Raw genomic sequence first — 18711 nt, 5'->3', positions numbered from 1 at the left:
ATTGGCATTAAGAATGCCAACTGGCCCGCAGTAAAGGTTGTATCAGTTTACATGCCCACCAATAATGGGCGAGCACTGAAGAGATTTTAATATAAAAATAGGGTTTTCCAATTTCTCTTGAAAATTCAGAAGATGTGAACAGCACTGGGTTCAATTTCATGCATGGAAGCCATTAAGCAGCGTCTGGTGCACCCGTCCACTTCAGAAAAACACACTCTCGGAGCATGTGGATGGCTCAATGGTTGAGCATCTGCCTTTGGCTCAGGGCGTGATCCTGGAGTCCCAGGATCGAGTCCCACATTGGGCTTCCTGCATGGAGCCTGCTTCTCCCTCTACCTGTGTCTCTGCCTCTCTCTCTGTGTGTCTCTCGTGAATAAATAAATAAAATCTTTTTTTAAAAAAAGAAATGCAATTTACTTGTATATATTGACTTTATTCTCAGAGACCTTCTCTAATTCATGTATTAAATTTCAAGGATCTGGGGATCCCTGGGTGGCTCAGCAGCTTAGCACCTGCCTTCAGCCCAGGGCATGATCCCAGAGTCCCGGGATCGAGTCCCACATCGGGCTTCCTGCATGGAGCCTGCTTCTCTCTCTGCCTGTGTCTCTGCCTCTCTCTCTGTCTCTCATGAATAAATGAATAAAATCTTTAAAAATAAATAAATAAATTTAAAGTATCTTTTTGTAGATTCCTTTATATTTTCTACAGTCATATCAACTATAAATAAAGACTATTGCTTTTTATAAAAACTCTTTCTTTTTTTCTTTTTTTTCTTTCTTTTTTTTTTTTTTTTTTTGCTCTTCTTGCTTCAGTACATCAGTCGGGACCATTAGTAGAGGACTGAATACACGTTGGAGAACAGACAACCTTTCTTGTTTCTGACCTTAGAGGAATGTGTTCAGTATTTTATCATTATGTGTAGTGCTGGCTGTTGCTTTTCACAGACATCTTTTATCACACTGAAGAAGTTCCTCTCCCTTCCTAGTTTGCCAAGAATTTTTATTATGAAAGGATGTTGGATTTTGTCAAAAACTTTCTCTGCATCTTTTATGATGATCATGTGGGTTTTTCTCCTTTAATCTTATTAATGTGATGAATTGCGTGGATTCTGGCATGTTGAAACAACCTTGCATTCCTGGGGGGTAGAAATCCCACTTGTTCTTAATATATTGTCCTTTCATGCATTGTTGGATTCAGTTTGCTAATACTTTATTTTGGAATTCTGCACCTGTGTTCATGATAAATACTTTTCATTTTCTTTTGTTGTAATATCCCTGTTAAGTTCTGGTATCCAAGTTATGCTGATTCCATGAGACCAATTAAGAAGCATAACCTCTTCCTTTATTTTGTTAAAGAATCTGTGTAAGGTCAATATGATTTCTTTTTCACTGTTTGGCATAATTCAGTAGTAAAGACATGGGGCTAATTTTCTTTGTGAGATGTTTTGAAATGACACATTCCATGTCTTTAACAGATACATAACTATTCACATGGTTTATTCCACCAATTTTAGATTGTTGCATTTTGTGGGTCTTTAAACTTTTTTTAGTTAAAAAAATTTTTTTACAGAGAGTGTGTGCACACAACTGGTGGGAGTGAGGCAAAGAAAAGGAGAGAGAATCATGAGCAGACTCCATGACCAGCACAGAGCCCAACTCAGGGCTCAATCTCACCACCCTGAGAACATGCCCTGTGATGGGCTGAGGGTGTAAGAGGAGACCAAGAAAGGCAGATCTCCACTCTCATGGAATGGAACTTAGTCTATAGTGAGGGAAAGACACTAAAAAAACAAGGGTGTGGGAAATGGGGAAATGCTGGCTAAAGAGTGAAGTTTTAGTCATGGGGGATGAGTGAATTGTGAGGAGCTAAGGTACAGCATGGTGACTCTAGTGAACAATTGACTATGTTGTAGCCTTGACATTTGCTACACACACACCCACATAGCCATACACACCCACACAGCCACACACAAATCATCATCATATGAGGTGACTAATATGTGAATTAGCTTGATTGTGATAATTGTTCACTATATATATGTGTATCCTTTTCTTTTAAAAAAGATTTTATTTATCTATTCATGAGAGACACAGAGAGAGAGCCAGGGACATAGGCAGAGGGAAAAGCAGGCTCCTTGCTGGGAACCCAATATAGAACTCGATCCCAGGACCCCAGGATCAAGACCTGAGCTGAAGGCAGAAGCTCAACCACTGAGCCACTCAGGCATCCCTGTATATGTGTATCCAAACACAGATCAAAATTATGTAAATGCATATACAATTTTTTTTAAGATTTTACTTATTTATTCATGAGAGATACAGAGAGAGAGGTGGAGAAGCAGGCTCCATGCAGGGAGCCTGATACGGCGGGTCTTGATCCTGGGACTCCAGGATCATGCTCCGAGCCAAAGGCAGGCCCTAAACTGCTAAGCCACTCAGGGATCCCCTGCATATACAATTTTTGTCAATTATACTTCACTAAAGCTGAAGGAAAAAAGAAACAAAGAAGCCAACTTCAGGTGCTGAGATGTTGCACATAAAACAAAGCCAGAGTGTGAGTAGAAGACAGGGCAGCAAGCAGTGCAGGTTCTTCTGCTTTGACTGGTCTGGAGGGCAGCCTAGGACTCTGCATTATTAATCATCCACCTGCCCCCCTCCCCCCCACACACATTCTAATGCAGAAGTCTGCAACATGCTTTTTAAAAACTCTAGCTACACTGACAGGCATGGTGCCACATACTTTACAAGCAGCACCTACTACAACCCTCACCACAATCCAGGGCTCCAGGGAGAGAATTCTCCAGTTTTAGAAGAGGAAACGTAGTTTCAGGAAGGTGAAGTCACTTTTCCATGACCTTGTATTTTCATTTAATCCCCCCACGAATATTTACTGAGAACCATTAGTATGGCAGGCTGCGATTCTAACCCACCTACAGTCTAGAAAGTTCCAATCTCTGAATGCCTCCCAGCCTCCTCCCCATCTCGGCTCTGGCTGCAGTTTCCATGGTGATGGGCAGAGCCTGCCTGCATCATTGAAGCCTGCTGAATTCTCTTAAGGACCAGCGCAGAGTAACAAATGCTGGAACAGTTGAGCTGGGGCAGGGGGAGGTTTGGGGGAGGGCACAGCCCTGATGCACCTCCATCTGGGATTTGGGCACATCTTTTGGACACATCACAATGTAAAATGGGCACATTTAAAATGGTATCTTAGCAGAAGGGAGAAAAAAACCTGGCTGTGTGTGCCATTGCAGACAGGAGTAGAAATCACAAGTTTCTGTTCTGTGGCAGCCACCAGTACCAATGATGTAAACAGCTTTTGTTCTTAACAATACTAATTAGTTACTTGACTGATCATTCATTCAACAAGTATTTATCCCGAGTTTTTCCAGGACCCAAAGTTAACAAATCGGATGAGATCCAGGTTTAGCCAAAAGAATAGCATCCGTGAATGACAGAAGAAAAAGGCTCTTCATATTGGAGGATCACACTCCCCAGCTCATCAGTGACCGAGTTTTCCTCCATGTCTTCCTGACTTTCAAGTATCAGCCCTCTTGCCAAATCTCTACTTGATATTTCAAGCACTCATCAAACAAATACATGTGGGGGGCCACGTGTGTGCATTTAATTTTCCTAAGTTCTGAAAATACAGGATAAACAAAATAGATAAGGTCTTTACTTTCATGGAATGTTCACCATCATGCAGGAATGCAGAAAGCAAATGAGTAAGAAATAAATTAGTGAGATTATCTCATACTCTAAAGCAGGTTCTTAAACTGTGCAAAGCCTCAAATGCACACCGCGCATGAAATTTTAAATTTTCCAGGGGCCATGTTTATTTATTTTTAAAGATTTTATTTATTTATTTATTTGACAGAGAGAGGGAGCGAGCACAAGCAAGGGTAGTGGCAGGCAGAGGTAGAGGGAGAAGCAGGTTCCACACGGAGCAGAGAGGCCAACGTGGGGCTCTATCCTAACACCCCAGGACCATGACCAGAAAACAGATGCTTAACCGACTGAACCACACGGGCACCCCTCCAGGAGCCATATTTAAAAAGGTAAAAAGACACCAGTGAAATTAATCTTAACAGGTTTTACTCATCTAAATAGATTATATTTAACCCAATATATGCAAAATATTACCATTTACACCAAAGACACCAATGCAATAAAGTGACCTATGAGTTATCAATTTATTTTCACCAGATTTTCAAAATCTGGTGTTTACTTCACGAGTACAACATATCTGCATTGGGACTAGCCACATTTCAAGCACTCGGTAGTCACAAGCTTGCAGCTACCATATTGGAAGACACAGAACTAAACACTGCTGTGAGGGGATCCCTGGGTGGCTCAGCAGTTTAGCACCTACCTTTGGCCCAGGGCATGATCCTGGAGTCCCAGGATCTAGTCCTGTATCAGGCTCCCTGCATGGAGCCTGCTTCTCCCTCTGCCTGTGTCTCTCATGAGTAAATAAATAAAATTTTAATAAAGACCGCTGTGAGGAAAATTATAGTTCACAGATATTTATTGACCACCTGCTCTGTGCTGAGACTGAGATTTCACATCCACACACTGGGTGTCTTGAGGACCTGGAAAATTAAATTCCATCCCTGCCCACCTCCCCTCCAGCTGTGGTTTCCATGGCAACAGTCTCTGCCTAACATCAGCTAAACACCCTTGAGGGGAGCGAGAGATGGTTGACATCAGAATAGCCTGGGCTGGGGGTGGTGTGGCTGGGGGAGTGTGAAGCCCTGCAATCCCTACCCCACCCCACATCACTGGTCACTCAAGCCTTTAGTACTCATTAAGAGGTTTCTTTGGATGGGGTTTTTGCAGAAGAGGAAAAAAAAGAAGAAGAAGAAAAGAGGAAAGAAAAAAAATGGCCAAGCAAGCTGCTGCTGAGAGACTCTTAAAGAAATTTCAGGTTTGCCATGAAGCTGCAGCTGTAGGTGCCAGCGACATACCATGACCTATTCTCACCACTTAACAGCATCTCATTCTTCCTTCCACACAAGTTGATTGAGTGCCTGGGGTACTGTGGGCACTTGAAAATAGTTGCAAAAAAAAAACCCCTATTATAAGGAGTGAAAATAGGGCTGTGAAAGCTTCAAGGATCATTCTTCCCAAGAAACACAAGTGTGAGGGTTCCATTTATCCTTGATTCAAAAGATGTTGGGCACCTGTTTTCTGGCGCTCATTAGTGCCCAAATGCTTCAAGAAACTAATAGTAATTTGAATAAAACCAAAGAATCAATCAGAACTCATAACCCAAATTACATTTCTTTCAAAATCAGTGGAAGGGGTGAAGGGGAGGGGGTTGTAAACGGAGATTATTCTTAGCAGTGCATTCAGAAATTGATTGCTATTAATTTCAAGATGCTGCTATTATTAATCACAATTCAAAATCTTGAGACAGGTGCTTCCCAGTGAAACTGTGGAGGCCTGAGGAAATACTCAATAAATTTGTGCCTCAAGAAGGGAAGCAGATGGCATGAGGGACAAAGAGTTGAACATCTGCTTGAGCAAATGTTTGCTTGTTTTGTCCATGACATTGTATAAACTGCTACTGTTTTCCTCTAATGATTATGTGAGTTTTCACAGGTTGTTTCTTCAGAAGCATGGCCATTCGAGCTCTAACATAGCATGGTCATAAGTAAATGATCACAACTTAGAGGGGGAAATAAACTTAAAATGTTTATCTTTGTGACCCGAAGCAGAATGGACAGAAAGTGAAGAATTCAGATTATGACACATGTCCCTGCAGATAGATATTCTGAAATACACAGAGTATGAGAGAGTCAGTGCTAACCAGGGACACTGAAGCACATTAATTACTCCTGCTGGCATCCCTCTGCTTGGTCATACACAAACTTAAATTTTTACCAACTCCAGTTTTTATTGTACCACAGCTTATAATAACACACTGTTGCAAACACTCAATATTCTTCAAGAAGGGACTGGGTAAACTCTAATGAAATCATTCAATGGAATTCTATGCAGCTGTGTAAAAATCTAAGGATATTCTTTAGAATATCTTAATAATATCTTCTTAAAAGAGCAAAATGCATAGTGAAGTGAAAGCAAGGTGTATAATAATGGCGAGGGTGGCTCCCATCATGGACAAAAGGGGAAAATAAACATATATAAAAATAGGGATTCCTGGGTGGCTCAGTGGTTGAGCATCTGCCTTCAGCCCAGGGCGTGATCCTGGAGACCCAGGATGTAGTCCAGCATCAGGCTCCCTGCATGGAGTCTGCTTCTCTCTCTGCCTGTGTCTCTGTCTCTCTTGAATAAATAAATAAAATTTTAAAGAAATAAAAAAATGTGTGTAATGCAATACAATGTATTATATTGCAATACATAAAATATATGTAATAATATATAAAATATGCGTAATATAACATATAGGAATATATATATATATATATATATATATATATATATATATATATATGCCATCTCTGTTACAGCACGGGGGAGCCACTGAGTAGCTGGTGGACATGGATGATGTCCTAGGTTGATGGGATAGATTGACAGCTCTATCCTTCCAAAATTCATATGTTAAAAGCTAATCCCCAATGCGATGGTATTTGGAGGTGGAGGAGTTGGGAGGTAATTAGGTTGTGAGGGTGGAGCTCTTGTGAATGGGATTGGTGCCCTTATAAGAGACCTCAGGTGTGACTATAGTTAATAATACCACATCGCGGGCAGCCTGGGTGGCTCAGCGGTTTAGCGCCACCTTCCGCCCAGGGCCTGATCCTGGGGACCTAGGATCGAGTCTCCGCATCAGGCTCCCTGCATGGAGCCTTCTTCTCTCTCTACCTGTGTCTCTGCCTCTCTCTTTGTGTCTCTCATGAATAAATAAATAAAATATTAAAATATATATACAGATTTTGTTTCCACAGCAATAGGATGATGACCAAATGAATGGTCTCAAAGGGACCAAAAAAGACTGATTAATGCCAATGTGGCCCCTTTGCAACTAGGCCCAGAGCAAAGGTGGCAGCCTGGTTCCCAGCCTGAGTTGGTGGTGATCTGGTCTAGGGATGAGAAATGCATGCACGATCTGTTAGTGAAGCATCCAGGCATGGGGTATGCTGACACTGACTCAGTGGGGCTTACAGTGGGTTGGCCACAGGGATCCCAGAGAAGGGAGCAAATGGGGGATTTCTTTTCTGGGGTTTCATCCCGAGGAACTTGGTGGATCGCAATGGCTCTTGCCAAGGCAGGCCAGCCTGAAACACATGAGGGAGGGATGACAGCATCTACTCTCGTCATCCAGGGGTGTGGGGTTCTGAGGATAGCGGGAATGTGGAGGGACCTTAGTGATAGACAATGTGAGAAGAATAAAAGCATTGAAAGCATTGAGAGCTTGTGCATAGGGAGAACAGTCAACGAGTTGACCATTTCTCCCACCGCCAGATGACAATCATCAATAGAATTTTCCACTGAGCTAAAGGCCAGGCCAGATTCCAAGAATTATATGCATCCAGTGTAATCAAGGATAGGGAAGTTTTCTTTTAGACACAAAACAGTGTGGACAGCATTCTGGAGACATCTGTTTAAAATCACATATGTCTGAATACCCACTTGTTTAACAAATTATCCCTGGATTTGATCCTCCACTAGTTTTCATCCAAATTTTAAGAACTGACAACATTGAATTTTATAATCTATGGCCTTTATTTATTTAGAGGTGTTTACCATGGTGTCTGGCACACAAAAAAGTGCTCAATGGAGCTTATCTGGAATCAATTTCCCCAACATAGTTAGAAAGAATGAAACGCTTCGGGTTAGCCTAATGTACCCTCTTTTTAAAAATGTAGATATGAAAAAAAATGTAGATATGTATTTTATATTTACCTAAGTATATGACAACATGTGCATATATAGAGGCATATCCATAAAGAAGATTGGGTGGATAAATTCAGGTGGAAGTTAACTTCGGGGTTTGGGGTCTGCACCCAACATGATGACAAGTGCTTTATCCAAGTCAATATATTTGCCCTCCCAGGGAGCCCAAGGGGTGGGCATAAGTGAGTCTAATCTCCACTTTAACAGACTGAGGCATGGAGAGACATAGCAGTCACAGAGTATGAGTGCCACCAACCACTTTGCCCCAACACCAAACATCCCAAACACCCCCACTGGCCATGTCTTCACCTCCCACCCAACACTCTGCTCATTCATCACACTCACTCCCCTGATGATTTCATGCAGGCTCTGGTTTTTATCATAAACATGCTGATGGTGCCAGAATGCATATCTGGGTTAGAGAGCCCAAAATAGGGGTGCCAGAGTTCGCAAATAAAAAATACTGGACGCCTAGTTAAATATGACTTTCAGACAAACAACTAATTTTTAATACATGTTTTGTTTTAGAAAAAATTTAGATTTGGAGGAAGTTGCAAAAGTAGCACAGGGATTTCCCATATACCCTGCACCTGGTTTCCTCGATTATGAACATCTTACATTAGCATGGTTTGTCACAATTAATGAATAATTTTCAATACATTGTTGTTTAACTGAAGTCCATACTTTTATTCAGATTTCTTTCATTTTTACCTATTGTTCCTTTTCTGTTCTGGGATCTGAGCCAGGACATGGCATCACATTTATAAAGGGTTATATTTTTATTTATTTCTTTATTTTTTAAAGAGCTACCTGTCTGTTTTAGAGAGGGAGAGCATGTGTGGGAGGGGCAGAATGACAGATAGAGGGAACCTGAAGCAGACGTCACACTGAGTGGAGAGCCCAGTGCAGGACTTGATCCCACGACCCTGAGGAGATCACGACCTGAGCCAAAACCAAGAGTTGGACTCCCAGTGGACTGTGCTGCCCAGGCGCCTCATCACATTTTTAATTTTCATGTGTCTTCAGGCTCCCTTTGGCTGTGGCAGCTTCTTAAACTTTCCCTATATTTAATGACCTTGACAGTTTTGAAGACTGGAAAGATATTTTATAGAATGTCCCTCAACTGGGACTGTCTGATGTTTTTCTCATGATTGGACTAGAGTTATGGGTTTTGGGGAAGAAGAAGGGAAAGTGCCGTTTTATATCACTTCATATCTAGAGTACATACTGTTTATGTGGCTCATGACTTGACCACCTGGACAAGGTAGCGTTTGTCAGGTTTCTTTCCCATAAAGTTACTCTTTTCTTTCCCTTTCCATACTGTACTTTTATTTTTTTATTTTTTTAAAGATTTTATTTATTTATTCATGAGAGACACAGAGAGAGAGAGAAGCAGAGGGAGAAGCACGCTCCTTGCATGGAGCCCAATGCAGGATCTGATCCGAGGACCCCGGGATTATGACCTAAGCCGAAGGCAGAAGGTCAGCCACTAAGCCACCCAGACGTTCCCATACTGTACTTTTTTAGAAGGAAGTTAGAAGCACAGTCCACACCTAAAGAGTTAGAGTTATGCTCCACCTACTTGCGGGCAATATACATAAATTATTTGGAATTTTTCGGTATGGGAAATTTCTCGGTTCCCCCTGCAAAGCTCTTAATTGCTTTTATTTTATTTTTAAAGATTTTATTAATTTGTAAGAGAGAAAGTGAGAGAGAGAGAAAGCAAGAGAGAAAGAGAGCATAAGCAGGGGGAGGAGCAGAGGGAGAAGCAGACTTCCCACTGATCAAGGAGCCAGAATTGGGCTTGATCTCAGGACCCTGAGATCATGACCTGAGCTGAAAACAGACACTTAACCAACTGAGCCACCTCGGTGCCCCTTGTTTTTATTTTATTTTATTTTATTTATTTATTTATTTATTTATTTATTTATTTATTTATTTATTTTTAAAGTAAGCTCTAGGCCCAACATGGGACTTGAACTCATGATCCCAGGATTAAGAGTTGCCTGCTCTACAGACTAAGCCAGTCAGGGGCCGTACTAATAATTGTTTTTAAGTGTAAGTATGTTTTATGCAATCTTTGAGACACACATGAAAAAGTTACTTGTTGTTTGTCTGACATTCAAACTTAACTGGGCATCCTGCATTTCATCTGGCAACCTTACCCTAGACCCATATATCTACAAGGATTTTTGACATCCCACTATTGGATGTTCGAAAGGCATCTCAAAATAACAAATTCCAATCTAAGCTACAGATATCCATTCTCATCCCTTCAGCCAGCTGCTCCTGCAAAGTTCCCATAAAGGCATCTCATTTCTTCAGTTGCCTGGGCCCAGAACCCAGGAGGATCCTTGACTCCTCTCACATCTCATAGCCAATCAGAAGATCAGGGCAAATCCTCATCCAAAAATGTACTAAAAAATTCAACAACTTCACACCATGCCCAATGTCACTGCCCTGGTTCATGCAACCAACAGCTCTTGACAGAATGATTGCAAGAGCCCCCCCACATACCATCTGTTCTCTCAACCTCTATCCTTTCCCCGAGTTAGGTTCAACAGAGCATCATAATCCTCATTGTAAATTGGAGGATGTCCTTCCTGTTTAAAGTCCTCCCACAGTTCCCATCTTGCTCAGAGTAAAGACTGCTTCTCTGAAGGCTGAGACCTCTATATTCTTTGCTTTCCCACATCAGATTTCTTTACTCTGGCCTCTTGTCAGCTATACAGACCTCCAGCAGGGTAGACATGACTCCACATTTCTACCCCTGTTCTCTATCAGGAAAACAGCATGGCTACATGTCTTCATTCACTTCCTCAGGATGTCTTCTCTAGACGCCCTACCTGAAGTGTCACCCCTCTGCATTCCATGTCCCTCTTCTCTGCTTTGTATTAATTGCTCCTGAAGAAGAGAAAAGCAGCCCCTGATCTCTGGGAGGATCAGGCCTGGCACGTCATGAGAACGGGAAGCCCAGCCGTGGTGTTCTGTTAAACATCAACCTTCAACAATGTCCTCCAGAACATCAACCTTGGAAGAGGCCACTCTGTAGTCATAATGGATCAGGACAAAACACACCCACTCCATAATTATGTCTGAACACGGATGTGAATATTGTCCAAGACACAAAAACAAGCAAGCAGTCCTCTCTCCTGGCCAACACTGGTAAGCATGGCTTCTTAGCCAGTTACAGCTTTAGCCTTGCTCTAGTTGATGCTCCTTCTCCATAAGATTGACTGAGATATTCAGTCATAGCATCACCCTCTATTTCTGACCACATCTAGTCTAAAACAAAGCCTAGCTTCCTTAAACACTTCCTCGGAATCCCCTAAAGGGAATTCAAATTCTAGGATAGGTTGTTCGCAGCACAGTCTTAACCCAGTTTCTACCATGCCTTCTCCTGCATTTCAAAAGTAAACTGTTGGGACGCCTGGGTGGCTCAGTGGTTGAGCGTCTGCCTTCGGCCCAGGGCCTGATCCTGGAGACCTGGGATAGAGTCCCACGTTGGCCTCCCTGCATGGAGCCTGCTTCTCCCTCTGCCTGTGTCTCTGCCTCTCTCTCTCTCTCTCTCTCTCTCTGTGTGTGTGTGTGTGTCTCTCATGAATAAATAAATAAAATCTTAAAAAAAAAAAAAGTAAACTGTTGTATTCAACTCCAAGTGTCTTCCTGGACACTCCTTAGAATTCAACACTAACACCCTCATCATCATATTTATTGTCTGTTGCCCTATTATAACGTACACTGAGGACAGAAATTCTGCCTGGCACAGTGACTAGCTTGACAAAAAGCTTTTGAATGAAATGATCAATGATAAAATTGAAGCTTGGGGGCAGGGGACATCTGGGCAAGGGCACACAAATGCTATGTGGTGGAGACAGTTGTAAATGCAACTTTGGGAGCCCTTGCTCTGGAGCCCTGCTGCTGGATTGGCACCACCACTCTTGGGCATGGGTGGAATTTGCTCCCCTGCCTTCTCCTTCTCTGAATTTACCTGTTGCCCCTCTGGGGAGGTAGTTGCCTCTTTGAAAAACAATGTATTGAAATAAGTCTGGAGCAACAACATTCTTCATTTTCAAGATCAGTGGGACACTCTTTTTCCCTCAAATGAGGAAGTTTTAGACAATATTCTAGCAGCGCCATCTTTTGACAATTGACCTCAATCACTGGTGAGCTTTTTGAGTCCAGGTGCAACTTCTTAACCCAAAGCAACTGAACCAAGTGGTGGGGAGGAAGCAGTTATGTCCATGCACTGCCAACCTGGGCCTTCTGAGATGGAGGTCCTGCCTTGTCCTTCAGAAGTACCTGAGAATCTGTGAGCTCACCCCACAGAAGAGTGGCACCTCAAACCCCCTCTCTTCCTACCTCCTGTTCCTCCATCTGATTCAAGTTTGGACAAGGCATTCTCTCACTGGAGGGCTCCATCCCAGTTGAGGCCACCTCTCTCCATGCTCCGCTACAATTCTCCAACCTCTCCCTGCCTCTCCTTCCCCTCCTTTGACTTTGGCATTCCATAGAGCTGCCCTCTCTCAAAATATATTTTTTGTTTTTTTTTTAAGATTTTATGTATTTATTTATCTATTTATCTGAGAGAGAGAGAGAGAGAGAGAGCATGAGTGAGGGAAGGAGAAGAAGGAGAGGGAAGGGGAAAGAATCTCCAGCAAACCATGCTGTAAGCACAAAGCCCCATGTGGGGTTTGATCTCAAGACCCTGAGATCACAAAATCAAAGACCAGTCTTTAATCAAGACCAAAACCAAGAGTTGGAGGCTTCACCACCTAGGTGCTGCTCAAAATAGACTTTTGGCACTGCTGTCCTTTCAACAAGGCTATGTTGAAGATTTGCTCCTCTGCAAGGCCTGCTCTAGATTGGGGACACTCTGAAGAACAAGACCAGCTGGGTCATTGCCCAGAGGGAGTTTACACTATAAGATAGGAGGACAGATCATTAGCAGATCAATCAACTTTAAAAAATCATTTTGGATACGGACATGCACATGCTCTCAAGAAAATGAAGCAGGTGATATTTTAGAGAGTGAACTGAAGTTGAAAGGTTCTCCTTCCTTAGTTTTAGGGACCCCAGGATTCCCCATTTTTAATAAACCCCTCTAGCCAAGCACTCTGAGGCACACGGTCTCGGGGCACCACTTTGAGAGACGGGCTAAAAGGAAATCAGATCTGGTGCTGAGCATTTTATAGGATGATTTGCTTTATGCTCATGCCAACCCTATAATCCAGGAATGATTATAATTTGTGTTCTAGGAGAGGAGCTGAGGCTTGGAGAGGAAAGATCACTTGCCAAGCTTCAATATTTTTTATTGTGTGGCTAGGCTGTGATTTGGATCCCACACACAGTCTGACTGCAAAGCTGGGGAGAATTCAGTTGGTCTCTGGGCCCCAGTCCTTTCTCTAGACCCTCTAGCCCCCATTTCCATGGCAACAGCTTGAGTAGCCTCTATCCTAACAGAGGTGGGAGTTCCTGTGACAGGAAGAAAGGAGAGGGTGTCTTCATAGGCAGGCTGTTATCAAAAGAAACCATGGGTGGGGCAGTTTCTTCCTCGAGGTCTGGAGGCTGGAAGTCTGAGATCAAGGTCCTGGAAGATTTGGTGTCTGGAGAACCAGCTGTCTGGTTCACAGATTATGTTTTTTCTGTGTCCTCATGTGGGAGAAGGAAAGAAGGAGTGTTCTAGGGTCCAAACTTTAATGAGGGCACTCATCCCAGAATAAGGGCTCCACTTCCCATTGCCATCACCTATAGGTTAGATTTCAATAAATGAATTTGGGGCACACAGACATTCTGTCCACTGCAGGGGCAGATGCCAGACCAGTGTGGCTGGCAAAGGGAGGGCTGAGCAAGGACTTGAACCTCCAGTGGCCCCAAGGAGTCTATCAGGTACATTTTAGCCCAGACTAAAATGGAAATTTAAGAGTTCTTACACCAGTACAAAAAAATTTAATAAAATGGCTTTGTGGTCTTTTACAGATGCCTAAAGAAATCCCATGTTCTAGACAGCACTGCTGAAAGTGCAGTGGCTTAAAGTATAATTACTTATATGACTAAAAATAAAACGTATGACGGATGAGATATTACCAGCCATGAGGAAGAAAGAAATCCTGCCATTTGCAACAACACAGGTGGACCTTGCGGGCATCATGCTGAGATAAGTTGGACAGAGAACGAGAAATACCACATAATCTCATTTATGTGGAATCTTGAAGAAGAAGAAGAAGAAGAAGAAGAAGAAGAAGAAAGCGGCGGTGGCACTTGAGTGGCTCAGTGGTTGAGCATCTGCCTTTGGGTCAGAGCGTGATCCTGGGGCCGGAAGATCAAGTTCTACATCAGGCTCCCCACAGGGAGCCTGCTTCTCCCTCATCCTATATGTCTGCCTCTCTTTCTGTGTCTGTCATGAATAAATAAACAAAATCTTTTTTTTAAATTTTGTTTATGTATTCATAGAGACAGAGACAGAGAGATAGAGAGACAGAGAGGCAGAGACACAGGCAGAGGGAAAAGCTGGCTCCATGCAGGGAGCCCAACACGGGACTCCATCAGGGCTGTCTGGGATCACACCCTGGACTGAAGGCGGCACTAAACCGCTGAGCCACCTGGGCTCCCCAAATAAATAAATAAATAAATAAAATCTTAAAAAAGAAGAAGAAGGAGAACAGAGGGTCAAACTCAGAGCAGAAAGTTGATGACCAAGGGAGAGCAGGTGGGGCAAATGGGCAGATGTTGGTTAGAGTGTAAGACCCTTCAGTTATAAGAGAATAGGGGTGATGGAAGGGGAGGAGGGCGGGGGGTGGGGGTGAATGGGTAACGGGCACTGAGGGGGGCACTTGACGGGATGAGCACTGGGTGTTATTCTGTATGTTGGTAAATTGAACACCAATAAAAAATAATTTATATATAAAAAAAGAGAATAAGTTCTGGGGAGCTAATGTATAGCGAGCATACTGATGTTGAGGAGGAAAGTTTTTTCTATCTTTCAAGATTCTTCCAGTGGGTTTAAAAATTAAATTGACAGGAGCCAGATTGACAAGAGGGGGAGAAAAACAACATTTGATTATGTGCACACCAAGGAGCCCAGTACTGAAACTGAGACCCAAAGAAATGACCAAGACAAGCAGTTTTTATACTTTTTAGACAAAGTGACAAATCTGTGAGGAAATGACAGGACAAAGAAAATGTTTGTTTAGGAGCTTCAATTAGTGAAGAATCCTAAACAGAATTTGGGCTAAGGTAGTAAATTAGTGAAAAGTAATAGGGGTTGTTTATACAGACTTCTGGGCTCTAAATCTTCTAACTCTGGTGATAAGGACACCTCTCTGCCTCCCGGTATAGGCAGGGTCCCTTTCACATGAGAGATTTATTTTTCCTGTTTTCTAGGAGACGGGGTTGGGGGGAGTCAGAGTGTTTTAGGCTTTGTGGGGGCTTTTTGTTTGGTTGGGTTTTTTTGTTTTGTTTTTTGCACTGGTTGTTTCTTAAGAAACTTTTAATTTAAAATAATCAATATGCTAAAGTGGCACATTTTGGGGCAGCCTGCCCTTGGTCCCTATAATTACTGTAGTTAACAATACTATATTGTGTACTTGAAATTGCTAAGAGAGGGACACCTGGGTGGCTCAGTTGGTTAAGCACCTGCCTTCAGCTCAGGTCATGATCTCAGGGTCCTGGGATCAAGCCCTGAGTCAGGTTCCCTGCTCAGCAGAGAGCTTGCTTCTTCTTCTCCATCTGCCTATCCCTCCACCTGCTTGTGTTCTTGCTCTCTTTCTGTCAAAAAAATAAATAAAAATTTTTTTTAAAAAGAAATTGCTAAGAGAGTAGAACTTATGCTTTCTCACTACAGACACACACACTCAACTAAAACCGTCAATTTTAAAAACAAAATACACATTCATGAAAGAAATGGATAAATATTATTCTTTCAGTGTATTGTTGGTGGTGAGTCTCTGAAATGATTAAAATAAATTTGATATACTGTGATATACACGTTGTCATTTTTGGAGGCATGCCTAGACATAGGATGAGATGCCTCAGCGTGTGTAGATGAGGTCAAATTAGCACCTGTTTCTTTCTTCAAATTATTTTTCTCTTTCTGATTTTCTCATATTTTCTCTTTCCCCTTCACCAACACCCGTCAACCCAAGGGGGAAAGGACAAAACCCAGGAACTTTCTTCTACCTCTTATTCATATTATCTGTCTCCCTCCCTTTCTCTCCTTGTAGAAGAAAGCCACAGAAGAAGCAGAGTGCAGGGGTCTGAAGAAATGCCATCTCCTCTGAACTGCAGGCATCCCACAGACCCCAGATCTTTGTCTCAGGCAGGGAGCACAATGGCAACTGTGGTTTCAAGATCCTCTCCAGCTGCAGAAACACCCAGAGTCTCAAGAGAAAAAATTTCTAATGTCACCATTTTAGGATTGAGGAAAACTTTCTCCAAAGACCTCTCAGCAGACACTATCTCATGTCCCATTGCCCAGATCTTGGTCACCTAAGCATCCGTAATGCAATCATTGGCAAGGAGAATGGGACCTCCATGAGTGAATTAGACCTACCGAATTTACTGCTGTAGCTCGGGTTGGGGTCACTCTTCCATGACTCAAGTGCTTGCTCCAGGTTTTCACAAACCTTATTCCCTTTCATCACTAAAGCTTCAGCACAAACATCACCTCCTCAGAGGAGCCTTCCAAGAACATCCCATTTAGAGTAGCCTCACCCAGAAACTCCCTCTCTTACTGCATTATTACCTATCTTCCAGGCATTTATGACAATCATAAATCATCTTGCTCACTTATGTTTTCTACCAGATAGACACCATCATTCTTGGAAGGAAAACAGAGGCACATTCTTTGGTCCCTTTATGGTCAACATGACCCTTGCACGAATGTGGATGTTGCCATCTTGGTTTCCTCCCCATCATTTACCCGTGTTCCCCTAAATCGTGTTTATGTAGTGCCCTTGATTTTTTTTAATTATAAATCTGAAAAAACAATTACTACAATTTGGGGCGCCTGGCAGTCTAAGTTGGTGGAGCATGTGACTCAATCTCGGGGCTGTAAATTTGAGCTCCATGTTGGGTATACAGATTACTTTATTTATTTTTTTTAAAGAAACTGCTTTTTAAAAAAGATTTTATTTATCCATAGAGGCAGAGGGAGAAAGGGGCAGAGACACAAGCAGAGGGAGAAGCAGGGTCCATACAGGAAGCCTGACGTGGGACTCGATCCCGAGCCTCCAGGATCACACCCGGCTGCAGGCGGCGCTAAACCGCTGCGCCACCAGGGCTGCCCTACTAAGATTACTTTTAAAATGATAATAAACTTTAAAAATTACAATGATAAAATTATAAATCTGAGATCTGATTGAAATTAAGGAAGGATTGGGACCCCTGGCTGGCTCAGCGGTTGAGGATTTGCCTTCAGCCCAGGGCGTGATCCCGGGGTCCAGGGATCAGTTCCCACATCGGGCTCCTTGCGGGGAGTCTTCTCCCTCTGCCTATGTCTCTGCCTCTCTCTTTCTGTGTCTTTCATGAATAAATAAATAAAATATTTTTTAAAAAATTAAATAAGGGTTAAAAAGGCAAATGCCCATGGGCGGCTAGAATGGGCAGGACAGCTGTGCCAAGTGCTCCCAGTTGGATCCCATATAATTGGAATTGGTCAGGACCTCTTTAGGATTGGCTAGTGCTCTAAGTGTGAAATATTTGGAATATCTTGTTTGTCTTTCAGTCGGGCACATGGAATAGGATCCCACCGATAAGCAACTGGTGGAGGTAAGGCAGTAGTAGGGGGGCAGTGGAGGAGATTCAGTACTGTGATGTGGGGCTTCTCAACCTCAGCACTATTGATATTTGAAGCTTGATAATTCCTTGTAGTAGTAGGATGTCCTGTGTCCTGGCCTCTATCCACTAGATGCCAGTAGCACCACCTCCCCCACACCCAGGCCAGTTGTGACAACCAAAATGTCTCTGAACACCCACCCCCAAATGTCCACTGGAAGGCAGAATTGCCTCTGATGGGGGCACCTGGGTGGCTCAGTCGCTTAAGTGTCTGCCTTCAGTTCAGGTCATGATCCCACGGCCTTGGGACTGAGCCCTGCATAGAGCCCTGCACTGGGCTCCTTTTTCAGTAGGAAGTCGGCTTCCTCCTCTCCCCCTGCCTCTCCCCCAACTTGTGCTCTATCTATCTATCTATCTATCTCAAATAAATAAAATCTTTAAAAAAAAAAAGAATCACCTCTAGTTGAGAACCACTACTACTCTAAATGATTCAACACAGATTGGAGTTTCAGAATCCCATGGGAGTGGTAGGGGACAGCATGGTGGTATGGGGTTTGTGTAAACCATTCTGGGCCCCACCTCTAGAATTTCTGGTTTAGGAGGTCTGGAAATCTTACCTGGAGAAGTCCCTGCTCTAAATAATGAAGATTTGTCTTGTTGTTGTTTTTCTTCTTCCTCTTCTTTTTTCTGTTTAATAAAAACATTTAATGTTGCAGGGAAATGTTAAAGCCATCAACATATGGGGGTGAGTTAAGAGCCGCTCGGTGCGTGTGCATTGTGCTAAAGCCTTACGGTTAGTACTGTCCAGGAAGGAGCAATGATTCTGCATTCCTGGGGTCACAGAGGCCTCCTTTAGTTTGTTTTTTAACTTGCCTTGCACCTGCGAGCCTGTGCCTGAGAATTTCTGTGGTGATTGCTATATATGACCACTAGATGGTGGTGGAAGCCAAGTAATAAAGTGATCCGACTCTGGCAGAAATTAGATGCCGGTAGGGGGTTGCCTTTTTAAGGCTTTCTTTCCCGGTTTAAAGAAGAGGCCCCACCAGTTAGATACTCCAGTGCTGCCATTACAGAGTTTTCCATA

This window comes from Nyctereutes procyonoides, unplaced genomic scaffold (genome assembly GCF_905146905.1).
Source record: "Nyctereutes procyonoides isolate TBG_1078 unplaced genomic scaffold, NYPRO_anot_genome, whole genome shotgun sequence".
Taxonomy (NCBI): Eukaryota; Metazoa; Chordata; class Mammalia; order Carnivora; family Canidae; genus Nyctereutes; species Nyctereutes procyonoides.
Note: the sequence above shows the minus strand (reverse complement) of the source record.